Source organism: Eulemur rufifrons, chromosome 17 (assembly GCF_041146395.1).
Source record: "Eulemur rufifrons isolate Redbay chromosome 17, OSU_ERuf_1, whole genome shotgun sequence".
Classification (NCBI taxonomy): domain Eukaryota; kingdom Metazoa; phylum Chordata; class Mammalia; order Primates; family Lemuridae; genus Eulemur; species Eulemur rufifrons.
The window spans coordinates 4,648,321-4,665,899 of record NC_090999.1 but is presented as its reverse complement, the minus strand read 5'-3'; the positions used below and the strand labels follow the sequence as shown (position 1 = coordinate 4,665,899).

The 17,579-nt window shown below is 40.1% G+C and overlaps 1 non-coding gene across 1 annotated transcript; it reads left to right on the top strand.

The window, feature by feature from the left end:
• Positions 1 to 406: 406 nt before the first annotated feature.
• On the top strand, positions 407 to 470 carry LOC138398522 (U7 small nuclear RNA). Its single transcript, XR_011236002.1, has one exon. It is a non-coding gene; the product is annotated as a U7 small nuclear RNA (small nuclear RNA).
• Positions 471 to 17,579: the final 17,109 nt, after the last annotated feature.

The window sequence follows — 17,579 nt, the reverse complement described above, 5'->3', positions numbered from 1 at the left end:
CTTTTTAGATCAATATGAAAAGAGGAATTATTCAATAAATGGTATTAGTACAAATTAGTTTTCTGTTTGCATGACAGAAAAACATAACCTCCCTCCACTTCACCAAAGTACATTTCAGATAAAAAATGTAACCATGGTGGCATGCACCTGTCCTTGGGGGACTGAGGTGGAGGATCCTTTCAGCCCAGGAGTTCAAAACCACAGTGAGCTATGATCACGTCACTGCCCTCCAGCCTGGATGACAGAGGGAGACTCTGATTCTCAAAAAAAAAAAAAAAAAAAAAAGGAACCATTTAAAAAATTAACATCACAAAAATTTTAGAGAAAAATTATTTCATATTAGAGTAAGAAAGACTTCTAAAAATAGTGTGCAAAATACACAAGCTATGCTAATAAATTTGACATTGAGTGTTACAGCTGTTTTAGAATTTGTCTAACAGGTTTTCCAGGTTTTACCAGAAAACGTCCTATGAAATAAATGAATAAAGAGATAAAATTTGACATTGTATGAATTTAAAACTTTTGTATTACAAATATATAGAAAATTATTTGCTAATTCTTCATTATTTCTTCTGTTATTTAGTATTTCAAAGTTTAAAAAAATCACCTCCCATAAATAAGGATGAACTGGGAATATTTCAATACCCTAAGTTTAATATTCTCAAATTACAAACTCTTAATACAAATCAATGAGGCAAATATAATAAAAGATGAATAAAAATAGCAAAGAACATTGATGGGCATTTACGGGGAAAAAAGCTGACTGAGAGCTGATGGCGATCAAAAAATTCTTAACTTCATTAAAAATTAAAGTAACGTAAATCAAAAGTAATAATGGCATATTTTTTAAAACTACCAAATAATCAAGAAGGGAAAGAAATTGATAATAGCTGGTTCTGAAGGGGGTTTGGGGAATATAGGCACCGTCATGACATACTGATGGAATGCTACAGTGGAACATGTCTGGGGTTCAATTTGGAAATATGCATCAAAATATTAAATATATTTAACCTTGTCCTAGCAGTCTACTTCCAGAGTACTATACTATATGCATTTTTGCTTTTAAAAATTTTGCAAAGGTGTATATGTCCAGCAATGTCCCTTGTAGCATTGTTTATAATAGCAAAAAACAGAACTCAGGGATCCATGGAGAAAAGACAGTGTGACACATTACAGGAATCGCAGATGGGAGAATACCCCACAGCAAGGAGAGAGAGAGCACCACGCGTGCTGAGAGGAGGAGACGGACAAATTCCTGGAGAGAGAAGAGCAAGTGCCAGAGAGCAAGCTCCCTGCTTTTGTATTTGTTTCCTGGAAGAAATCTCCAGAAACTGCTGGCGGGGGAAACTACACTGAGAAGAGAGACTTGTGAGTAGACAGATGTTCACTCTTTATTTCAAAATTTTTCCATGTTCTGTAATTTCCAACTTTGAATAGTTCTTATGTATTTAAATTATAATTACAAAAAACAATTATAATTGTGGTTGTCTGGGGGATATTTGGGGTTAATTCATATTTTACTAGGATAAATCCTCACTTGACTGAGGTACTAGAAAAGAGAAAAACTTAAAGAACCTCCCCTAAATTCTTTCTAATGATATTTTACAGTAAACGCATTAAAATGTCATGTTCTATATATCACTTAATCATAGATATAAGCTTTAACGAACGACGGTCCATAACCTTTATGGTAGTTTGCAACTGAACACAAGTTCTGCTCCCCCAATCTGTGTCCATGAGCCTTGCAGTGTAGTGTCACCGCTGTTCTGTGGAAAGCATGAATCTCTTCACCCCTTGACGCCGGGCTGGCCCTCGAGGGGTCTGGCCGGCAGAGTGGACCGTGTGCTGTCCAAGCCTGGCCTCAGGGCGCTCTGCAGCTCAGGCTCTCACTCCTGACGCTGCCACGGCAAGAGCAGGCCGGAAGTGATGTCACTGTAACTCACCAACGTGTCCATGCTGCATAGGGTTCAAGGGGCTGATGGAAATGCACAGATGAAACCCCTGCCTCTCAGGGTCCTTTAGTCAGTCGTTAAAACTGTAGCTCATATTTCAAATCCGAGACCAGCCTCTCCTCTTTGGGACAAACATCTTTCATCTCGCATGTATTCACTCTCTGGACCTGTTATGGGCTGAATTCCCTTCCTCCAAAATTCATGTCATATTTTGAAGTCCTAAACCTCAGCCTGTAATTATTGTCTGTGGAGATGGTGTCACTGCAGAGTGATTAAATTCAAATGAGGCTTTATGGGTGGATCCTAATCCAATCTGAGTAGTGTCCTTATAAGGAAAGGAGATTAGGACACAGACAGGTACATGGGGAAATCAGAGCGACGACAAGGAGAAGACGGCTATCTCCAAGCCAAGGGGAGAGGACTCAGAAGGAACCAGCCCTGCTGACACCTTGATCTTGGACTTCCAGCCTCCAGAGCTGTGAGACAATGAATTTCCGCTGTCTAAGCTCCTGAGTCAGTGGTACTTTGTCACGAGAGCCTGGCAAACTAGTGCAGGCGCCTTGTGTGTGCTTTGGCTCGGCCCTCCTCTTGCTGTGTTGTGAGCCTTTGTGGAGGCTCTAATCTCTCTAGGCAGGAAGATTTTAGAGGGAGAGACTTTATCCTATCCCTTAGGCTTCTGTAGGACAGAGCACACATAGCCTCATTGGCCATAAAACTGGAGTCTCCTCTAGGACGTTAGCAGCTCCTCCACTCTGTGCCAACACTGATGCATTCCTTTTGCACAAAACCACTGTGCTGGTCATTATCATTCCTAGTTCTAACTGGTGTCAAGTGTCTGTTAGTTGGGTGTCTACAGCTCTGCTCTCTGCATTCCCCTCTGCGGCCCCAGTTCAATGCTGCACACTCAACAGTGACTGATGCCAGCCTAGGTGAAAGAACAAAAGCCTGAGAAAGGAAATCAATAACAATTTCCAAAGTAAAAAGAGAGCTGACGTAAGCTTCTCTTTTTGCTCTACAACTAGGCTAAGCAATGAATTTCATACCTCATAGATGCAGTTTAGAGAACTGGGAAATCACACAGATGTAGGAAACACTTTACCTGGTCATTTTAACTACCTGGGATGATTCAAATGAATGTGCAAATCGGACCTGCCACAGAACCCCACACACACCGCCGCGGCGGGGCAGCATCCCACTGACTCATCACTCGTGCCTCGTGGTGTTGCGGACCCCGTACATCATGGGTCTGTGTCTGTCTACGAGGCCAGCGCAGAAGGGAACAATGACAACATTCGATGCCACCGTCGTGTCTCAGCTACCTGTCAGAGGGATTGCCCTCTGGAAGCAAGAGAAAGGCAAGAGCCCCAACCAACTGTACCAGATGTAGAGTTTTTACTCTTTGGGCTCATGAATGTGTTTTAGAAAAGACAAAAATAGACATTGAAAATATGAAGCCACATATGGCTACATGTTGAGAACAGGAACATGTAAGACTGGGTGGACATGAGATTTGGGGAGTCAGAGGCAGTCCTCAGAGAGAGAGAGAATTTTGAAGACCATTGAACCAGGCACCCCTATTCTCCCACAAAAATCTGTTCTAAGCTCATTCCTGCTTTCATCTTAGGTACATTTGTTATGAGTCAGCCTGCATTTCCTTATCCTTGTCTTAGCATTTCCTTCCCACGTTGACTATTGTTTTTCTTCTATTATTTTCAGTAAATACACCCCAATTTCCGGATATTTGCATTCCACGCCCACCGTATCTGTCTTCACTGGGGAGTTACCTGTCATCTCTGAAGTACCGTGATTGTTATTTCCTGTGCTCACGTAACCTGGCATAAGGTGTTTTGTATGGTGTGTAGTACATTGTTACTCAACAATGAAACACCAGGAGAGATGGAAACGAGGCTTTGTTCACGTACTTTTGAACAGGAAAAAACTGATTATACCCTTGGAAAATGAGAATTGTCATTACTGTCTTCTGCTATTCATGAATTTATGGCATACAAAGAGATGAAGGCAAACATTAGGAAAATAACATAAATTGAGGTTTCTTACACTGTCTATAGTTTGCAAATAGTACTCTTAGGGGGAAAAAAGTCATAAAACACTATTACCAGATGTTCCTTTTTGGCAGGCTTTAATTATTCCCCAACTGCTTCCTGTCGTTTTAATGATATCCATCAGAGACAGCTACTAATTCATTCTTGTCTGCTTTCTTATCCACAGAGGGACCTGTCCCTGGGCGCTAATATAATCCATATGTGTCTGTTGTCCTCTATAGACCTGAATTGTCAAACAACTACAAATTGTCACCAACAACTCCAGCAAATGCGCTAAGAGTTTGGAAGTACATTGGGCAAAAACACCCGATGTGGATACCAAAAGGAAAAGATTGTGATAATGTTAATCTCAGCAGAAACACCAAAAATTAAAAAACAGAATATGGTGGCTGGACGCAGGCCTGAGGATTCACATTCTTCAAACACGGTGAGCATTAGGCTAGACTGAAGAAATAGTGAGGATTCAAGCATGTCTTCACTGAGAATTTGCTTTTGCTCAGGAAACTCTGGTCTTCTTACCCAACTGACCACAAAAATCGCTCCTGTTAGAAACAGCAAAGAATACGAGAATACAGTCCTTAAAATTCCTTAGTAAGGAAACACTAATTATGTGTTTAGAAATACTGTCTTATTTTGATCCTAACTCTTCCCTCAGTAATCATGAAATAATGTTGAACATAGACCCTCAAGATACTTCCCGAATTTGCGTGCTAAGAACCCACATTGGGGCTCCCAAACTTAAAACTGTTTCCTCACATTCTAATCTTTTCTAAATCTTAGCTCTCCACCAATATAGTTTCAAATTCTCAGGTTCCTGCCAGCCCTTGTTAAATAGGGTTATTTTTAAGAGATCGTGGCCTTTCTGTACTTAATTTAAGGATTGAAAGCAGAGCCAAACTACCAGGAGAGTGGCAGCCGATGCTGGTGGATGGCATTTCCTTTTTGGATTAACTTAAAAGCTTTATTTAATGTCCAAAGAGGGTAGAAAAGCTATCTGAACTAATTTTTATAAAAATTTTTGAGAAGAAAATTTTGTTTTGAAGAACTGTGACTCTGAGCTGGGGTGTGTGGCTGACTGTCTCCCCAAAACCTGAGGACAGTTTATTTCAGTAAGTAGATGAAATATCCCTTCCAAAGTATTGTTTAAACTATTCTGTTAACTTTTTCATTCTTAATAGCAGAAGCATCAATATAATCCTTTTCTATAAGTGCTCAAAATTCAGTTTAAGTTGATCTTAACTGGTAAGAATTTACTACTTATATTCACTTTTGACTTTAAGAAAAAATTTATAAAAAAAAATAAGGTACTTGGAAGCCGGATGTGCGTTAGGAAACTGAATAAACATCATGTCCATATTCTCTTTATTTTTAAAGGGATAAAGTCAGCAGGGGTATAAAATTTTAAATCAGAGGCTCACCCTTGACCACAGACAAACAGAAGCAAAATATTTTTAAAGGAGATTATTAAGGGATGAATCACGTTTACGAGGACATATCAGGCAATGCCACACGCAGAGGCAATTCAGCTGGAACAATCTCTGAGCTGTCAATCATCCCATCAAGGCACTCGACCTTCCTTCCTCAGCAACCTTCCGCAGCCACAGTCAGCCTGACAAGAAAGGCTGACACACTTGGATAGTTATAATTGCAGCTTCAGATAATTCTAAATAAAGCACGGCCCACCCCCCATAATTTATAAACAGAGTTTCCTAGCTTAAGCCATCATAAAGTTTAACCAGGCCACTAGTTTCCATTTGTCTTACTTAGAAAAGAGTATTCAAAATGTAAATCACCAAGTTACTAGACTATTTTAGGTTCATCTAAATATCTAACTTCTTTCCTTCCAGAATAAATACTCTACAGTATGTTTTTGATACATTAAGCAAAATAACATAATATGCATTGATTCAAGTATGGGGTGATTTCTTTTTTCAGTTTGCTTGCAACACTGACTGTTAAAATAATAATAGAAATAAAATGGCTTAAAACCACTTGTGGTAGTGACATCAATGAAACCAATCAAGTGTCACCACTTGGAAAAAAGATTTTGAAATCAATTAAAGTAGTTGGTCATGCTTAACACTTATTAAAAAGAAAAAGCCTTCAACTATATTTTGAGTGCTAAATCCATACTTATTTCAGGGAGCAATTGAACTTCCACTTGCAGAAATGACAAGGAGCTTACGGGAGATCAATATTCTAGACAGGAACTACTAAAAGCCTAGATAAAATTAAAAGTGCATCTTTTTGAAGGCATCTGAGAGCTGATGAATCAACCAACCGTGAAAGACCACACAGAAAGTTTAGCTGTTCTGCATCAACATTTTTTCCCAGAAAGCTTGCCAATACTGGGTACAGGGCGAATGGCAGAAGATATGATCATTTAATTCTGGGCAGAAGCTGCTGCTGAAAGACAGCAAAGCAGCAGAAATTTTCACAACCTCATGAGACTGGAGAGATGAAGAGTAGAGATAGAGAGGACAAGATTATCATAAGCAGTGAGAGGCAGGGAGCTGAGTCCAATCCTTAGCTAGTTTTATCTTCAGGACATTTTCAGAAGTCTTGAATTGCATCAGGAGTGAGGCAAAGAATCCAAACAGAACAGTGTTTGGAAGTCTAATGGTGTTAAGAAGATAAGCCTCAGAGTCCAGAACTAGCTAGGGGAGAACCTCAGAGAACATCTCAGGTTATTAAATGGGACTGCTGGAGGGTGACCTCTGGGATCAAAGTGGAACACAAGTAGACAATGCCTGCAGAACCACATTCTGCTTCATGGCAACTCACTCCCTGACTTTGTCTGTCAGTCATCAGTCCCCGCTCTATCTGCCTTCTGTAGAAATTAATCCCTACCTAGAGAAGATAGCATCATCCAGAGGTGCTGTAGGCATGCCAAGAGACAAGACTTATGTCCGATATCCAAGACATTACAAACAGACTCAAACATTATCAGATATTGTAGTTATTAGAAAAAGACTTTAAAATAGCCATGATTATAATGATGAAGAAAATGGAAAAATGGATCAGAAATAAGTAATTTAGCAAAATAATTGGATTTTATAAATAGAATCAAATTTATATTTTAGAACTGAAAATTATAATAGCTAAAATTGAGAACTCGATGGATGGAATAAACAGACGAGACAAAACAGAAAAGAGGATTTGTGAGTTAGGATAATAATAAGCCAATATAAAATAGCCACACTAAAGCACACAGGGGAAAAAAGGAAGGAAAATGTAAAAAATAAGTATAAGAACCATGTGAGACACAGTAAAAAGATATAACACAAGGGCAATTATAGTACCATAAAAAGAAGGGAGAGAGAATGAGACAGAAGAAATATCTAAAAATAAATGGTTGAGGAGTTTTCAAAACTTATAAAAAATGCCAACCCACAGATTCAAAGAACTCCACATACATCAAGCAGAATAAATACAAAGAAAACTACACTTTGACAAATCACAGCAAAGCAGTTACTAAAAATATGAAGCAGAAGAGGATAAAGAGAAAGTCTTAAAGTAGCATAGCTGGAGTGGAGGGGAGGGACACGTCACCAGCCAGTGAGCAGCAGTAACTCGCTGGATGACATCTAAGTAAAAACAATGGAAGGCACAGGACAATGGAATGACATGTGTAAAGTGCCACAAAAAAATAAAACTTAAAATAGCTTCCAAATTAGAATTCCGTATCTGGAAAAAATCCTTTTAAAATTAAGGCAAATGAAAATTTTTACCAGCAGCCTGCATTGAAAGAAATATTAAAGAGAATCCTTGCAGAAGGAAAATGATCCTAGACACACATGCACATAAAATCAGGAAGGAAAAAACAGCAATGGAAGGGATACATGTGTGGGGTAAATCAAAATTAAAATTAATAATGTAAAACAAGGGTTGGCAAGCTCTTTCTGCACAGGACCATGCTGTAAAGACTTCAGGTGCACAGGCCACAGAGCCTGTGTCTAATCGACTCTGCCACCAGGGTGCAAAAGCAGCCACAGACACCAGTGAAATGCTAGGCATGGCTGTGTCCTAATAAAGCATTTACAAAAGCAAGCAGCAGGCAGGGTTTTACTTGAGAAGTATTGTTTACCAACTATGGTATAAAACAATAATAATATTGTGCTGTGGAGTTTAAATCTTCCTGGGATATATGTAAGTAAAATCTATGATACCAACAAAAAAGGAGGAAGGGATTAATGAAGTTAAAGTGTTCTGAGATCCTACCATTGTCAAGAAAGTTATAAAATCACTGGACCTATATTCTACATATGTAGGCTCATGTTACCATAGTTACTAAAGTTCCCCCATGTTCTTTTCCTAATGCTCTCATCATAGTGCCCAGTGAACAAGGTGAGAGAAGAGCTTCCGTGTTCCAGAGAATGGTTTCTTGTATTAACTTCAGATTTGTGGCTGCTGCTCGATGTGCAATTATCTAATGCTAAGCACTCTGTTGCCTTCTGACTTTTTAAGGTATTTGTATTTTTAACAGAAGCACTTCTAGGGCAATAAATTACTGAGAAACATTACATAGAAATATTTTCATTCATTGGACATCCTAAAGAAAAGAACGAACTATCTATACAAGATGATCAGAAACACACACACACACACACAGAGTAACTGAAGGCCGAACTGAGTGATTTCCCCAGGTGATTTCCTTGCCATAAGATCCTATGAGTCTAAAATATCATGATCATCTGTAAGATTTTGCTTCAGAGAGACCATCTGGATCCACAGCTAAAGCATGGAAGTAGAATCAGCACACCTGAGCTTAGGACTGACATTTAAGTTTCTTGAATGTCAACTTTCCCTACAGTTGAAAATAGGGAAAATAAAATCTGCTGCTCTTTTACTTTCTCACACATCATTTATAGAAAGACTCTGAACTCTTAAGAAAAGAACAACTTGTGTAGGCTGGAACAGTAAGAAAGTATCACCAATGCACAGAGTGCTATGTTGTAGGTTATTCAAAGAGTTGCCTCCAAAAGAATTCAAAATAAATAAAAAACAAAAAATGCTAGTGGAAACACTTTATGAATCCAATAAGTTTTCCAGATTCATCCATGTCTGCATAAATACTGATGCAAATAAATTGGTGTGCTCAAATAACCAATGAATATGAGAACTATTTCCTTTCCTTTTGCCCATTCCAACTATGGCCAGCTAAGCAGTAAAACCAACATCCAGTTCAGAAATTTCCAATTGGGCCATTTTATAATTAGCAAATTATATGCCCAGAAAATTATTGTCACAAACATCAAGTATAGGACAAAGAGGTTGGCTGAACGCAAGGAGAAATCTTTAAATCCCTAAGGAAAAAATTTCTACTTATAAATTGGTTTTTCTCAACAGTTACTGAAATAAAAAAAATTGCACATTTCTTTCCTAAATAGATCTATGAGTCAGTAAGTTAAATATAGAATCTTTTGAAAAGAGAACAATTTTACAAATGATAAAACTAAGCTTTTTGTACTTGGTTCATTATTTGACCAAAGTTATCGTAGCATTTATTCACTTTAAGTGCCCAGGGAGAACTGAAAAATGTAGACTAATGGTAGCACATTTTATAACCCAATGGTAAACCTTACCTGTTTATCCCTGCTAACCCCAGGCAATGGGAAAAGAGGCAGTAATTCCATTCAATTCCCCTTCATTCTCTCTGGTCTCTTTATTCTAAGTTTTAGCACTTTCCCTTGGGTGCCAAAGCCCAGGCAATGGGAAAAGAGGCAGTAATTCCATTCAATTCCCCTTCATTCTCTCTGGTCTCTTTATTCTAAGTTTTAGCACTTTCCCTTGGGTGCCAAAGCGTCTGCTGTTACCTGTCTCAAACCTTTTAATCAATGGGATGCTATTTATCTGAGCTAGCCTTGTCCACATAAGAACTGAATCCTTTGATCTATTAAAAACAAAATAACACAGAATGAAACCCTTAAATTTCCAATGATCTAAACTTTCTAGCCTTTAACAACAGAAGCAAATTCCAAAAAATAATCAAATTACTTTATATTAAACCAGTTCCATCCAGAGGATCTCACCTTTTGTACAGTACATGAGGATAGTCACTCCAAACGTCTCAGGACCAGACCTCATTCTCAGGACTTTTCCTCTTTCACCATATTGAACACTTCCCAGACCCCACGAGGCTTTATCACTCACTCTCACCCCTGCCCAGTCACCCCTTCATCTTTCTGACTTGCTGCTAAATTCAGCGAAGGTGTTAATATTTAGCTCACAGTCGTTTTTTTCCTCCCTAAGTCCATCGTCTTCCTGAGCAACTTCACCGCCAGTATGGAGTGCCCATACGAGGTGCTTGTCTCAAAGTTTTCACTTTTCCGGTCCCCCTAATCTTCTTTTCCATTTTGCCTCAGGGATTTGCTCCCAGTCGAGTCCTGGATCTTGTTATCACCTGGAAATTCTTCACGCCTGAAAAAGGGAACTTCAAGATATCACATTCTCTTTCTTCCACCACATGGATGTTTTAACCGCAGAAAGACAGCTGATTATTTAAATCTTCTCACCTTCCCTTCTTTCTTATCTCACCTGGACGTCACCGTCACCGGGTGGGCACCCTCAGCTTACTCTTTCATGCCTTGTGCTGAGTCTGCCTCCCAGACGCCTGCGCTGGACCAGCCCCACCGTCCGCTTCTGCTCGTGGAGCTGATCTGATCCTCGCTGCAAAAAGCGCAGAGTCCTACGTGTCGGTGCTGGTATAAACTCATCCCAGCTCCGATGCCCTGTGTCGGATCAGTCCCTCCATCTCCTGGGCACAGCTCCCGCTGCCCTTTCCTTTGCCAACTCATAACCCTTATGTTGAATTTTCTCCAAATTTATCAATTCATATATCTATTCAACAATTAATAGTTTTTTCATCTTGTCTTCCATCTATTCTCCCATTTTCTTAGCCATTTATTTAAAAGTATGTATTAAGAATCTACAGTGGGCTAGAGAGTATACTGTATTAGACAATGGCATAAAAAATACACACCAAAAGTGTTTACTCTCGGGAAGCTCGTCGTGTGACAAGAGACAAACACATGAATAATTGGGACCCCATGTTTCACGGCTTTTTATTATATTAATGATCATTCTGCACCTTAGAATTATAGTTGATTTTTGGTTTATACTTTGTACCTATATGTATTCTGAAGCTTATTAACTGAATGTGTGTTATTCTTAAAATAAGTTGTATGTATGATTCAGGTTTCTCCAAAACCTAACTAGTTCTCTAACTAAACTAATATATATTAAACTATGCATAAACTAACATATATACACATGTACACAAACATTTATTTTTCGTTTTGTTTTGTTTTTTTTAAAGAACCGACTCATGCAGTTGTGGGGGCTGCAAGTCTGAAATCCGCAGGGCAGGTTGGCAGGACGGAAGCTCAGGCAGGGTCACCATGTCATGGCCTTGAGGCAGAATCCCTTCTTCTTCAGAACCCTCAATTTTTGCTCTTAAGGCCTTCGGTTGTTTGCACGAAGCCCACCCACATGATGGAGGGTAATCTTTACTTACAGGAAACTGATTGTGTGAATCACCTCTACAAAATACTCTCACAGCAATATCTAGACTGGTGTTTGTCCAACAACTATGCGTCATTGCCTGGCCAAGCACACAAAGTTTAACTGCCACAGGGCACTATTATAAAAGAAAAGAAAGAAAGACGTGGAAGAAGAATAACAACAACAAGATGACAACCTATTAATATTAAAGGCAACACTTGGAAAAGCAGGAGTTTTTCAAACCTGGCTGTACACCACACTTACCCAGGGAACACACAAAGCAGACGCACAGCCCAGAGAGGTTGTGAAATGGGACCGTGGTTTCTCTTAGAAATTCTACAGTTTCTTCTTAGAATTTCCGTTTGTATATTATAGAGTTGTATTTAAAAAAGAGAATGTTGGCCTGGATAATATTTACTATGTGAACGAGCACTTTTTGCCCCTTTTCAGCCCAGTATCAGCTGGTCACACGTCACAAGTGGATGGGGTCAGGGCCCCATGCAAACAGAATACGGCCAACACCTGAAGGGGTTAACGAGTTATCCTTGTCTCTTTGCTCACCTGGAACAAATACTGCCATGGAAGTCACGTGGATGCCACCTTACGTACAGCAGTAAATAGAATTGTGGATATGATCAAGTCTCGCTAAGTAAATTCCCACAAAATGGGCAGCTGGCTTTCCAAGCTTCCAGTGGAGAACAGTGCAAGCACACGTGACCAGCAGAGGAAGGGCTGGTTTCTGAGGCATCTCCGTCAACCTTCATATGAGGCAGATTATGATGGTCTAATTTGGTCTGGTAAAAAATCAGCCCAAAACATTCAAAACTATCAGAAGACTTATGCGCTTATTACTCCCTGACCGTGTGTTATGATACAGGACATATTTATACTCACCCACATTAACAATGACACCACGCATTGAGATATTGGCAAAAGATAGCTTGACGCCGCAATAATCAGTAAATTTTAAAATTATGTCCACTTTACCTTTATCGTAGGATTTTTTTATTTCTCTTTTGGTATATACTTTATGATACATATAATACATTAGTGCATTAGTGAACACAGAGAACTTAGAAATAGATATGCATTTATTGAGAGTTCACACCGGGAAGATTTCCACTGATAAACGTGCAAAGAAACAAAGCAAGCAAACAGCAACTAAGGAAGCATGGAGGACTGGGTTAGTCTGTTCAGGCTGCCACAACAAAACACCACAGACTGGGTGTCTTAAACACAGAAGGCGATTGTCTCGCAGTTCTGGAGGCTGGAGGTCCGAGATCAGGTGTCAGCAGGGCCAGGGTCTCAGGAGGGCCCCGCCCCGGGCTTCCCTGGCAGGCAGAGAAAGAGAGCGAGTCTCCAGAGTTTCTTCTCATGAGAACACAAATCTTATCAGATCAGGACCCCAACTTTATGATGTTGTTTAATTTTAATGACTTCCACAAAGCCTTATCTTCAAATACAGTCACATTGAGGGAGGTTAGGGATTCAACAAATAAATTTTGAGGGACATAATTCATTCTATAGCAGGGATCATTGAATTAGAGACATAAATTGATTTCAAAAAAAAATCTGTCTGGTGGGTACATATCAAATGCCTTCAAATTTGTCTGTAATTGTCTTACATTTGTATTTATAAAATGTTATTTCAAAAATAGTAACTAGATAAATAAGTAAATCTAGTTAAGGTGGTGGTTTTGAAGGGCACTTCTCACATGCTCTGCCCACTTGAGTTATGCACGTCATGAGTTGGGAAGTCAACAGGATGCTTCCCGGTCAAGATTTATTCATTTATTTGTGTCTTTATTTTCTTGTTCAGCATATATTGACTGAGCTTCTCTTATGGGCTAGTCATTATTTTAAGCACCGAAGATACAATAGCAGACAAAACACACAGTGCTCCTTGCACATCTGGAGGTTATATTTTAGTGAGAAAAGATAAACAAATGAAGAATGAATCCATAGCGTAATATCAGGTAGTAATAAGTGCATAAAACAGGGAAAGGGCTTGGAAAGAGCTTCCTGCGTATTTGGAAATTAAAGCCCTGCATACGAGGGAAATTACCTGCCCCGTCAATGCAGACAGGTCAGCGATCAGCTCCAAATCCATGCCGACCTTTAGAGGATCAGGTGAATGAGGGGCTTATGAAGTGGGAGAAATTCCAGCAAGGACATGTGGATCACGTGTTTGGAGAGTGAGCACCGAGCACGCTACCGAAGGCTGCTGGGGAGAAGAATGGACCACAGCACTCGGGGAAATGAAAGTTGTTGGTGACCTTGATAGTGATCATTTCAGCGAAATTGTTGGATCAAAGCCTTGCTTGAAAAGCACTCAAACGAGAATGAGAAGTGAGAAAGTGAAAACAGAAAGAGACGCTTGTTAGGACGTTTCCCCCAAAGGGAGCAGTGAAGTGGGAGGGGAGCTGGAGGGATAATTCTGTCCTGGGAAGGATATTTAAGGGGGAGAAAATACAGCACTTTTATATGCTGATGCAAATGACCCAGTAAAAATTAAAATTTCATTATGTAAGAGCTACAGGGAGTAACTTCAGGAACAGAATTCCAGAAGGGTGGAGAAAAGGAGGAGTCCACTACACAGGGAGGCTGGACTTTGCCAGGACAAAGAGAACTCATTTCTTGTCCCTGGAGAGATGGCAGAGTTTATGGCCCCAGACCCTGTCCACTGGCAGGTTTGGCAGGGGGAGGATGATGACATTCTCCTCTGCTTCTCTAGGAAATCAGGAACAAGGCTGTCAGGAGAGAAGAATCTGCATATGTCAATGTCTACCTGCACAATTCTTCAACTGATGACCATGAGAGGCTTCATGGTGATTGACAGCCCACATCATAAAACAAGTCCAGTCCACTGTTTGCCCCAATTATCTTGAATGTCACCAAGCACAGTGAGCTATAAATAACAGTGCCTTGACTTCCAGCTTCTCTTTATTATGGAATTAGAGCAAACCCTCAGTCATCTCACTCATAGCATGGCCCGGTTGCACTGATTCCCTCTTGCATCTTGTGCTGTTCTTCTTCACTCAGGTCTTCCCCAGTGCGTGTCCTCCTATCCGGACTCTCATTGCCAATTTCAGAAAAGTCCATTCCTGTTCAAAGTCCTCTTAAAATAAATTTAGCCCCAATGGTCCTGCTCCCTGAAACTGTGTTTGCTCTTCAAAACATTGTCAGATGCCTGTCCCAGCTGAATGTTCCTTCTCTTTGCACAAAGCTGCAGTATCCCCAAGCTCTCATCCATGCACACCCACCAGATGCCTGCCTCCTCTGGCCAAGGGAAAGGAAGGTCCATTCAGATTGGGTTTCATTTGAAAACCAAATGCTTCATTACACTAACAACCTAAACACTGAGATAATTGCTGCTTCCTGTCGGGGAGCAGCCCCAGGACAGCAGGGCCGGGAGTTGACCATGTCCCGACTTGGCCTGGATAAACAGAAGCAGGTTCAAGATGATTTAAAAAAGAAAAAAAAAAGAAAGAAAGAAAGAGGGGGAAAAAAGCAAGGAAAAAGGACTTCGTGAAAGTGACTTGACACTGAGTGAAGAAACTGACCCCACCCAATGGCACTCACAGCAAAGTCCTTAGAAAGCTGAAAGCCTAGCCCACCTGCTTCCTGTGCATTTAGTAGACTAAATACACCCTGTTCTCAGTAATTTCCCTCCATGACTCTTTGCTATGATTTTTTTCACTATCTGCACAAACACATGGAATCCTGATAGTTCAAGCACATTACGGACTAGAAGTACTCAAATTTGAATCTTCATTTTGAACGGCGCTCTCTGGCACTGTTAGAGCTATTAATCGTGGCAGGAACAAAAGCAGAGTTATGTAACCTGCTATCACACATTGTCATTTATTATGACCACCTGCATAACACTGCCTGAATATATGCTGGAATTCAGAAGCATCCTTTTTGAAAGAAAGGGCATGGCACATTTAGACAAAAGGAATTTAGCAAAGCACAGCCCCACAGAAACTCACAAAAAGGAAAATGTAACTGAAGGCTGAATTATGGGCTTCACTCTGCTGGAAGCCGTTCTTGGCTGGGGGAGGGGCAGAGGTGTGGCGGAGGGCAGCATAATGTCACACTAATGTCACCGGTGGCCAACAGGAGAAACAGAGGGCGTGCCCTCTCCGGGCCCCGCTGGGTTTGCTGGCTTTCAGACTGAGTCCAGCATGTTTTCATTTCCTCTGTTTGTACCTACTCACTTCCAGCTTTCTTTGCAGGGAACTCTATCCTGACCGACTTAAAATTGCTGACTTGTCATGTCTTTTTTTTACCATGCACCCAAGAGCCCAGTTGGTTGTAGGCAAGAGAGGAAGTTATAAAAAAAAAACTATAAGTATACTTCAGTCTTCTTCTTATTTTTCCCCCTCTTCCATATTAAATTTTTGAGGAAAAAAATGCATATTCATAATTTTAACAGAATGCCCCTCATCCTCCAATCCACAGGAATTGCTAGTGACATGCAGCACCAACTTAGAGAATCATGACGTCTGTACAAGGGAGAAGAACAAGATGCCCAGGGAGGGTCCTCAGCAGGAGAGGGGCTATGAATCCTAAACAACCAAATATTTCAATCTTTGAGAAGCAAAAGAAGTTTTTCATGTTGTTCATGCAAACGCTGCTAATGATTTCATCTCATACTCAAACCAGGGAGGCCTACCAAGGTTAAAAATGGATGTTAATATCTAATTCCATGGGCATCTACTTGGTTGGTACCTATAAAGAACAGAGCACTTCAAATAGAATAATAAAAATAGGACATTAGTCATTAACCCAACAATATTCGCTCATAATTGGTAAAAAAAAAAAAAATTCAGATGATAAACCAAATTTTTTAGACTTTAGTTTCTTGGGGGAAATGATGCTATTAGATAAATGTTGTCAAAATGCTATATCGGTTGTTAGATTTAGGCCCACCTGCAAGATTCATCTTTACTTTATTGACCTTAAACTTGATCTAATGTTGACATTATTGTCATGTTTAGTCACATACCAAAGAGATGAGTAAAATTTAAAAGCTGACAGCACTAAACCTTCACCACTTGTTCCCATTAACATTCTTCTAGCTATATTTTAGGTAAAGTGAAAAAGTTTTTGGTTGTTTTATTATTTGGTTCCCTTAATTCACATTTTGCTGCCCAAATCTACCAGTAAATATTCACCTGTTCAATATATTTAATTTGTCTGAGGACAGGCACAGAGAAATAAGGTTTTATTCCCAGTCCAAGGATTTGAAATCTAGACGACGTTCCCTTGGCAAACAGAAATTCAGGATCAAACAGTGCAAACTAAAACACAGAGCAGAGTAGAAATAAATAGGGACCATAGTAATGCAGAGGGAGATAAGGAAATATTTATTCTGAGTTTAGGAGAGAAAGTGACCACAGTGGGCAGGCAAATGCTGGGAAGAATTCCAAGTTAAAGGATAATTTAATTGAGTCTTGAAACGTGGGTTGGCCTTGGAGAGTTCACGTGGAGGGAGACGTGGGGGAGGTTCGCGTGCAACAGGGGGAGGAGGGTTAGCAAAGCAGAGGTCGGGAGAGCACAGAACAGCCTCAGAGGGGGGTGTGCAAGACGCGAGTGTTGGGGGAAATGTGGGGATAGACAGAGAGGCTGGCACTGGACCACACGAAGCCTCGCGCACCAAGCTTGGACATTTATCTCATTAGACAACAGGGAAATCTTGACCACAGTAGAGTTGAACAGTGAGATAATAAAGTATCCACTTAGGAGGGTTAGGCTACTACGTCGGCCTATATCATAGGAGCGGTAGGAGGGCAAAAAGCTATAAATTGAAAGCTCTTGCAGGAATACAAGTTTGGAGTCATAATGACCTGCCCTGAAATAATGTGGAAAGGAACAGAAAGGTGGAGGAAGGTATTAGGACTTGATTTTGAGACACATGGAGTGAGATGGGAAAGTCAAAAATAACAGTTTTAACCCAAAGAGATGGAGAAAATGGTTAACAATAAAGGAATCAGGGAAATGAGGTGAGAATTTGAAAAGAACATGAACTTGAACCCGAATGTGTTGAGGGTGAGAT